Source organism: Balaenoptera borealis (assembly GCF_965194805.1).
Source record: "Balaenoptera borealis genome assembly, chromosome: 3".
Taxonomy (NCBI): Eukaryota; Metazoa; Chordata; class Mammalia; order Artiodactyla; family Balaenopteridae; genus Balaenoptera; species Balaenoptera borealis.
In genome coordinates, this window is record NC_138866.1 from 177,740,795 (window position 1) to 177,749,921 (window position 9,127).

Genomic DNA, 9,127 nt, shown 5'->3' on the forward strand with positions numbered 1-9,127 from the left:
CAACGCATTCGCTGAAAAAGCTCAAGGGCTATTTATGGTTTAATCAGACACTTGCTTTTTGGCCAATAAAATCTTCTAGACACAAAGGTCTCAAATCTCTAAGGGTGAAAATTGAAAGCACTAATAGATAGTGAGGAACAAATTTGGGGCAGAATACCTAGCACAGATTAATATGTTTATTAAATGAATCAAAATATGAAGATGTCAGTGCCAGAACAGGGCCCAGACTGGTGAGTTTTGATGGACATAAGTTATGGGAAGATCAGTGGATCCTTAGAGGAGCTGCTTGAAGGTTCTTCAAAGCCATCTTGAACTTGGACTAGTATCTATTCATTAGTTATATGGTAAAAATTCTGAGGGAATAAAGCTCGCTTTTATATATTCTCCCCCTTTTTCTCCCCAGGCACCAATATAGTGTTAGGCAATCTTTGAGAAAATATTGACAAAATGACCAAGTGTATGGTCAGTGGACCAGCCAGACAAGCTGACACCAACATCAAAGGAAGGGCAGAAGGGATGGGAAGCCCGTGAGTCAATGTGTGCACGTCTCTCAGAACGGTGACCCTCCACATCCTCTGAACCTATCCGCTTTCCCAAACACCTCAACCCAGAGGAGCTGCCACGGGGTAGCCCTCGAATAGAAAAGGCTTGCACTGCTATTTCCCCTGGAATCTGGGCTGCAGGCAGCTTCCGCAGCAGATGACTCATTATGATCAAAGAGTGAGAAAACCTGTTTCCTGGCCTCCGGCACCTGGGAAGGAAGAAGCACGCCACCACCCACCCCCCGCCCCGCCCCAGGAGGCGTGCGTGGTGCGAGGTCCCTTGGCTGCACACGTAGACCTGGCCTGGCCTGCCTGCTGCCTGCTTTGTGGGGATGTTGTACTGCTGGGTCCAGCCCGCGAGAGGCTCAGGGGTATCCGGGAATGGTCCCCAGAAGGAATCTGGTCCTCACCTCGTACAGGGAGAAGAGAAGGGAGCGGGAACTCCATAATCTTAGTACCTTACGACGATATGCCCAGATATAAGACTGGAGGGACATATTCCCAAGTATAAATGGTTATCTTTGCCTGATGGGGTTACCAGTGACAGCTAATACCTAATTTTTGCTTATATTGGTTTTCTAAATTTTCTGCAGTGAATATGTATTGGATTTAAAAGGGGGTAAGGGTGGGAAATGTTCTTTAAACATCTCCCACTTCATGCACTGGGGAGCACTAGCTCAGTCGATGCTCACACAACAATTTCCTAAGATCGGGAAGCCCACAGCACCGCCCTCAGTTTGCGGATGAAGAAACTAAGGCCGCGACTGGACATGATTCTGCACTGGGTTGTAGTTATCCCAAGTGGATTGATGCCATAGGCAAGCCCTCTGTATGATACTTGGTCCACCTGGACAGCCGCCCACTCCCCGGAAGCCCTCTCACACGCCCCACCCCCGGGGCCTGCTGAAGGCTGCGGCTCCTTGTTCAGTCAATGGCTACTTGACCAGCGAAGGCAGAAACCTTTATTCTGAGACTCCGGATCTGTACCCAAGTCAGCAAGAAGCAGCAGGGTGGCCTGCTATGGCCTGTCTTTGAAGAGAGGGATCTTAGAGACGAGAAGAGGTTAACTAGTTTGCCCAGGATCACACAGCTATCAAGTGGCCCAGCTGTTCTGTAAACCTGACATTCTGACTGTAGAGATCTCACACTTAACCACTAGATTATAGCCCCTCAGTAAAATAGTCAAGATTCATTCAAAACCATATGGGTGAGGGACTCAGCTGGCATACCACCAGGGCTTGGGGGAACCTCTTGGCTCTCTCCCTGCACTGGCCAATGTGAGTCAGAAGCGCTGGAGATGAGGGAAATCCCTGGCGGTCCAGGGGTTAGGACTTGACACTTTCACTGCCGAGGGCCAGGGTTCAATCCCTGGTTGGGGAACTAAGATCCCACAAGCCGTGCAAAAGCGTGGCAAAAAAAAAAAAAAAAGAATCACTGGAGATGAGTGGGAGTTACATCTGAAAGAATTAATCAGATATGTTGAGGAAAATGGGAGCCAGGCTTCTCACTGTTGGAGAGGGAGGTACAAATCTGGGAAATGAAAGACTAGAATAACTAACTCGTGTAATGTTGGATTGTAATTGGAGGCATTGGCATGAATATAGGGTTTCCAGAATACATAGATATAGATCATGTATGTATGTGTATATATAGCTCTACCCATAGAGAGCACATGAAAATGATGACACCCTGGTAGCATCGAGCACTTTCAATGCCTAAATCTTGATTTCTAAGTACCATTCTCAGCTAAAAATGACTAGGGCTTCTTGCAGAAATGGATGACTCCAAGGCTGGGGCAGCAAAAGTATCAGACGTGCTTGGATTTCTTGCGTGAGGAATAAGGAAGTTCTCCAAGAATCATGGAGACTGTCAAAAGTCACAGGAGCTTGAAAAGGCTCTCACTGGCCAAATCTGAGCCAGCTGAAGCATTATAGTAAGTGTAATAGTAATAGCAGTAGTACCAGTAATGGATGATAAATCATTCAATGAAACAGGAATCCATGAATCCATACTGACATAGATAAATAAGAAGAGAAAGCTCTACCTTATAGTAGGATGCGAACGAATATGTATAGAAGGAATGGTAGCATATATAATTAATTACCAACTATCTTAATAATGATCGGGTCAGGTGAAAAGCATCCGTAGATGCCAAAATTGATGTATAAAAGTTTAATGAGGGATTAGATATTTACACAGTCTTAAACTATCTCGCCACAAAATACTTATTAACATTGTAATGAATACTTATCAATACTTATTAATATCCCACCACAAATTTCTTATTAACTTTACTGTGGAGAAACCCGACAGACACCATCTTAACCAAATGAGAAAAATTAACATCGCCAATAATAGGTTAAATCAACATCACGTACCTGCTGATAATACGTACTGAGAACACAGAGTCGTTTCTGAGACATTCCTGTGATATACCTGAATGTAATCATGAGAAAACATCAGACAACCCCAAATTGAGGGACATTCTTCAAAGTAATTAGCTTGAACACTTCAAAAATGTCAAGATCATGGAAGATAAGAGAAGACTAAATAACTGGTTCCAGACTGAAGACGACTAAACAGACATACCAACTTCATACAGAGCATGATTCTGGACATATAAAGGACATCATGGGGACAATCAGTGAAATTTGAATGGGGACCTGCGATCCCCATTGAAGATTGTACAATATCAATGTTAATTTCCTGATTTGGATGGGTGTCCTGCGGCTATGTAGGGAATGTTCTTGTTACACATTGAAGTATTTAGAGGTGTAACAGAGCATCACACCTTTTGCAACTTAATTTCAAAGGGTTGAGAAGAAATAATATGTGTATATGTAGAGAGAGAGACGGAAAATATCGTGGAATATTAACAAATGGTGAATCTGGGGAAGGGTATATAGGACTTATGTGTACTATCCTTGAAACTGAAATTTCTCTGTGTTTAAAATTATTTCAAAGTAAAACCTACCCCCAAAAGTATATGATACTAAGTCACTCTAAAAATATTAAATCATCAATTCATCATCATTCTTACAGCTGGGGAAAAATTCCATCTCAGTTAATTGCAATGATTAGTGGAAGCATTATGTGGCCTTTTTTATATATATAGAATTATATATTTTAATTTTATATATATATAAAATTATTTATATAATTTTATATATTAAATTATTTAAATTAAATAAATATATATAATTATATATATATAATTATTTAAATTATAATAATTTACTCATAGAAGGCCTAAGTTTAAAATTAAGGTGTAAGTTGGCTTTTAACCAAAGCATATTCATAAATAATCATTTATTTTCTTGAGCACTATATTACACATTTTCCCCTCCCTCCAGCAGAGAGATATATAATTTAGAGTGTGTTCCAATAGGTGTAGGTCAGATGAAAATAGTTGATATTACTGTGAAAATAGGAAAAGGATGTCAACCCTTACATTTCTAACAATTTAAACAAGTGAAAAGCAACTCTTCAAAACAGAACAATAGGTTATCACATTCTGGTATATTATCTTTTTTGTCTAATAGAAAAAGGAAGGCAGATGGGAAATTTACTAATAGTCAAACTCGTTCAAATCAAGCACAACTCACAAAGTGCTTCATTTGAGATTGCTGAGTTTCAAAAGTTTTTATAGGCTTTCTAGAGACATGCTGATGAATAAATTTTCCAGGTGTTTCCAGAGAACTGGTAGATGTGGCTGCAATAAAAATACCCATGAACATACTCAGATTTTTTTTTTTTTTTGGACGAGATAGTTGACCTATATTTTCCTGCATCCTACAAAATGCAACAGCGTCATGGAGGGGTGTAGAATTAAAGGATGCTCCAGAAATATCGAGTCACCCCAAATAAAAAAGATAGCCCGCTACTGATCACAGGTGACATCCTAGACTACATTATATCCATCATTTATCGAATTCCAACCACTTTATTTTCCATCCCTTTAAGAACTCTAAGGCATGAGGTGTGAATATTCCTACTTCCCAACAATTAAAGTCCAAGTTTCCAAATCATCAACCTCTCTCACCTCTGAATTTCTCAGCCTAAAAGTTACATCCAGTCCAGAAGCCGGGTTACCTGAATTCATTTCCTGGCCTCAGTAAACAAGTTGCTAAATGTCTCCTCACTTCCTCATCTCTAAAATGTCTTCACGTACAATGCTGTGACAATAAATGAAATCTTTAAAAGTGCAATTCAGATTCAACTAATATCTACTGAGGTGTCCACCCTGAGCTAGGCACCCTGTTACATATTTTACCTATATTTTTTTCCATTTAATCCTCACAATAATGCAATTAAGTAGATAGCTGAATACTAAGATGAAAAACAGAGGGCCAGAAAAGTTGAATGACTCTTCTCAGGTAGCACAACCAGCCATAGGCAAACCTAGAATTCAAATTCCGATTCACTACTCTTTTCATCTTATTATTTCTATCTTTGTGTAGTCAAGATGCTATTACAGTAATAAGATTTTCCAATAGAATGAAATTTGGGGGAACCACCAATAAACTATATTAGAGAAAGTAAAGGAAACTGCAAAGATCATTTGCAAAGTCTGGGTCTGAACTAAGCTTTTGAGCACTTACAGCCCAAGGTCAAGGTGCTATGACACTTAACTTTCCGGGGAGGCACAAACATAAGGAGAAAACTCTGGATTTCTTTTTTGAAGGAAACAAGGAACTTATTCATTTAGGATTCAGAACAGAGATATATGAGAAGTAAATATCTGGCTGTCAGTGGAGGACTCAGAAATAGGGAGAAATGAATTCCTGGCCAGACACACACATTCTTTGATAATATCAAGCAGGTGAGCAAGTTTACCACCTGCTAGAAATTGCATGGTCCAAGTTCCCTCAGAATGTATTTATAGCTGCTCCGTCACGAAGGCGCCAACATCTGATCTGTTCTTTCCAAAATAGGTTTTAAAAAATTCAAAAGGAAAAAGGCAAGAGCCTGTAAACAATGTCTTCTGCAGCTGATTGTAAGACAGGACAGTGGGTTGCAAAGTCTGAGCAGACTTTCAGTCTGAGGAAAGAGAAGGGCTCTTAAGGCAGTGGGGGGCTGAAGAAAGGAGCCCAGCTGCTCCTTTCGGCTTCTTGGCTACCATGACCTGAAGAGGAGAAACCACTGCTGACCCACCTTGTTTGGAAGGAAGACAGCCCAGTGAGCACTGGTTTCCCCTGTGGGTGTTTCATGCTTACCACACACCATGCTCCTGGAAGGCGTGTGGCCAAAAAAGAAAGAAAGAAGGCACCAGGAGTCCTAATTTTCTGAGGCCCCCAGGTGCTTTTCAACTCCTTTCTAGAAGAAAGAAGTTCTGTCTATGGGAGACTAGTCTATGGGCAGTAGAGGTTTTATCAAAGAAGGGCTGAAGTTTTAATTCATGATTGATAAACCCTAGATTGGAGTCACCACAGAACTACAGTGCCACGCTCTCTCATCTAAGACTCAGAAATCCAAAAAGCTCTGAAAATACCAAGTTCTTTTTTGCAACTCCTTTGACAAGCAAAACCTGGCCTGATTTCTTCTAATGACAAAAGCTGACCTGGGTTTATGGAAGGGCACAGCCACAAGCCCAGAGGAGATTATGAAATATTTAGTATATGCATCATATTATCTTTCCATCATCAGAAAAATTATGAATTCCAAGAATACCTAGCTCCAAGTATTTTTGGTGATGGGTCGTGGCCCTGTATTATATATTTTTGTGAGTCGTTTTTGCTTTCTTCTCTTGTTCTAAATGTGGGTTGATCCATCTCTTACGCAGTATAATCGACTAGGTGTCTTCAGAAGTAGGGATACATTCACAGAAAATGCACAACGTGCCAGACTATGTATGTTGGCTCGCAAAGTCTGCCAGCAAATTCTGGAAGAGCTGAATGCACAGGCGGAGCTTCCCACACAAGGAACTATCACCGTGGGGAGGCAGATGTCAGAATTATGAGCAGAGAACCTAGGACAGCCTCAGGGGAAATCACCCAAGAAGCTTAAAAAATACTGCCTTAAAGTTGATCCACTTCACGGACAACCAACGACCTTCCCTCTCTCGACAATCACATTTAAATTTCTGATTTGTTGGTCCCACGCATTAAAAATTTAATTTAAATCCTGGTGAGCTTTAGAAATTCAGCACCGGATATGCCCACACAATCCCAAATTCTCAAAAGTTTTTGTCATTGAAAAGCATACCAAACACAAACAAACTTAACCATACATACTACTCATTCCCTTTCCTACTTCTCTTTTGGTGGAATTGTTTTTCTTTCAAACACACTGTGAACGAATGGGCACCTGACAATAATTTCTTCTGGATGAGACTCAGAGGATAAAAACTCAGATATCTGCTTAGAAAAGACTCTTAAGAAGAGCTGCTCAAACCCACAGATAGGGCCTCTGGATCACAAAATGCTCTGCTTTTTTTAGGGATCTGATAATCAAATATTTTCTTGTCCTATATGTCAAGGTAACTCGTTCTAAAGTTAACACTGTTTAGTGGAATGTAGATTACAAATATCTATACTCAAATGAATAACTACAACTTTTAAGTCGTGCTCTATCTAGCCTCTCGTGTGTATTTAGGAACCAAATTAAAGGGTCATCTGCTTGGAGTTTTTGAAATCTAGAGTAGATTAGGAATAATGTCTGCCCCAGACCACCACTGTTTAGATGAGAGTTTTTAGCCCAGAGTTTTGTCACTCTTTGAAGTCAGACTGTCTGATTTCTAACTTGTATGCTTATAGATTTGGGGTTAAAAACACACCCCAAAAATGCACACACACACAAGAGGAAGCCATTTAAAATGAAAATAAAAACGGGAACCCTCTTGCACTGTTGGTGGAAATGTAAATTGATACAGCCACTATGGAGAACAGTATGGAGGTTCCTTAAAAAACTAAAAATAGAATTACCGTATGACCCAGCAATCTCGCTACTGGGCATATACCCTGAGAAAACCATAATTCAAAAAGACACATGCACCCCAATGTTCACTGCAGCACTATTTACAATAGCCAGGTCATGGAAGCAACCTAAATGCCCATGGACAGACAAGTGGATAAGGAAGATGTGGTACATATATACAATGGAATATTACTCAGCCATAAAAAGGAACGAAATTGGATCATCTGTAGAGATGTGGATGGATCTAGAGACTGTCATACAGAGTGAAGTAAGTCAGAAAGAGAAAAACAAATATTGTATATTAACGCATATATGTGGAACCTAGAAAAATGGTACAGGTGAACCAGTTTGCAGGGCAGAACACAGATGTAGAGAACAAACGTATGGACACAAGGGCAGAAAGTGGCAGGGTAGGGGTGGTGGTGTGATGAATTGGGCGATTGGGATTGACATGTATACACTACTATGTATAAAATGGATGACTAATAAGAACCTGCTATATAAAAATATAAATAAAATAAAATTCACAAAAATAAATAAATAAAATGAAAATAAAATAGAAAAACAGTAGCTACTTCTTATCAAACAAAAAAAAAAAAAAAGGAAAGACATAACTGCCTACATTTATGATAGAAGCAAATAGCAAGGAGGGAGAAGAGGTATTTAAGGTCTGATAACCAGGAATTATAACTAAGATTCACAGGAAGGAAAATGTATGCTGCGTGGCAGAGATAGCTTGTGGCCACAAACAACTCTTTCTCCCTTCCTCCTCAGTAAAAAAAAAAAAAAGAATCCTGATTTTATTTGGGCAGCAATGAACTCAATAAAAGATGTTGTTTCCCAAACTTCCTTGCAGCAGGGTTTGGCGTGTGATCAAGTTCTGGTCAATGACATATAAGCAGAGTGTTGAGTGGGAGGTGGAACTTGGGGGTTGAGGGTGTGGGAGGAGGGGAAGGAGAAGGGAAAGGGAGAAGACGCAGGGAAATTCTGCCCTGTGGAGCCTGGCCCAGCTTAGAGAAAGGTCTTTTTATGCCTTCTCCCTTCTGGAACCAGAAGTTCCAGCAGCCAACTTGGACCATGGGTTAAGAATGGAACCCACCACTAGGAAATGAAGCAAAAAGTTAAGAGCTGAGTCCCTAATGAGTTCATGGAACTGCCGTATTTACTCTGGACTGGCTACTTCTGGACTTCCCTTATGTGAGAGAATCAACTCTTCTGCCTTTACTGTGATTTGTTTTGTGATTGTTCTATTCAGCTCTCTCTATCGAAAACCTAACTGATTGAGTCTGGCTCAGGATCCGTGACTTAGGCCCCAGCTACTCAAAGTGTAGTCCCTGGAAGAGCAGCCTGGAAAGGCAGAGTCTCGGGTCCCACCCAGCCCTACTGAGTCAGAAGCCACGTTGTAACAAGATCCCCAGGTGATTTGTATGCATGCTTGGAGAAGTTTGAGCAGCACTGCCTGAGAGTAAATGCACTTCGAAAAACCAGACTGAACATCATGGATTTGAATGACCTGCTGGGTAGTGTTCTCATTACCTAGATTTAGATCCTGAAAAGATGACACAGAAATATGACCTGATTCTGAGAGCAGGCATCACACACATTATTTTCAAAGGACGAGTTTCTCAATAGGTTCAAAATGCACTGAAGAAAAACAAACATAAAGGTTG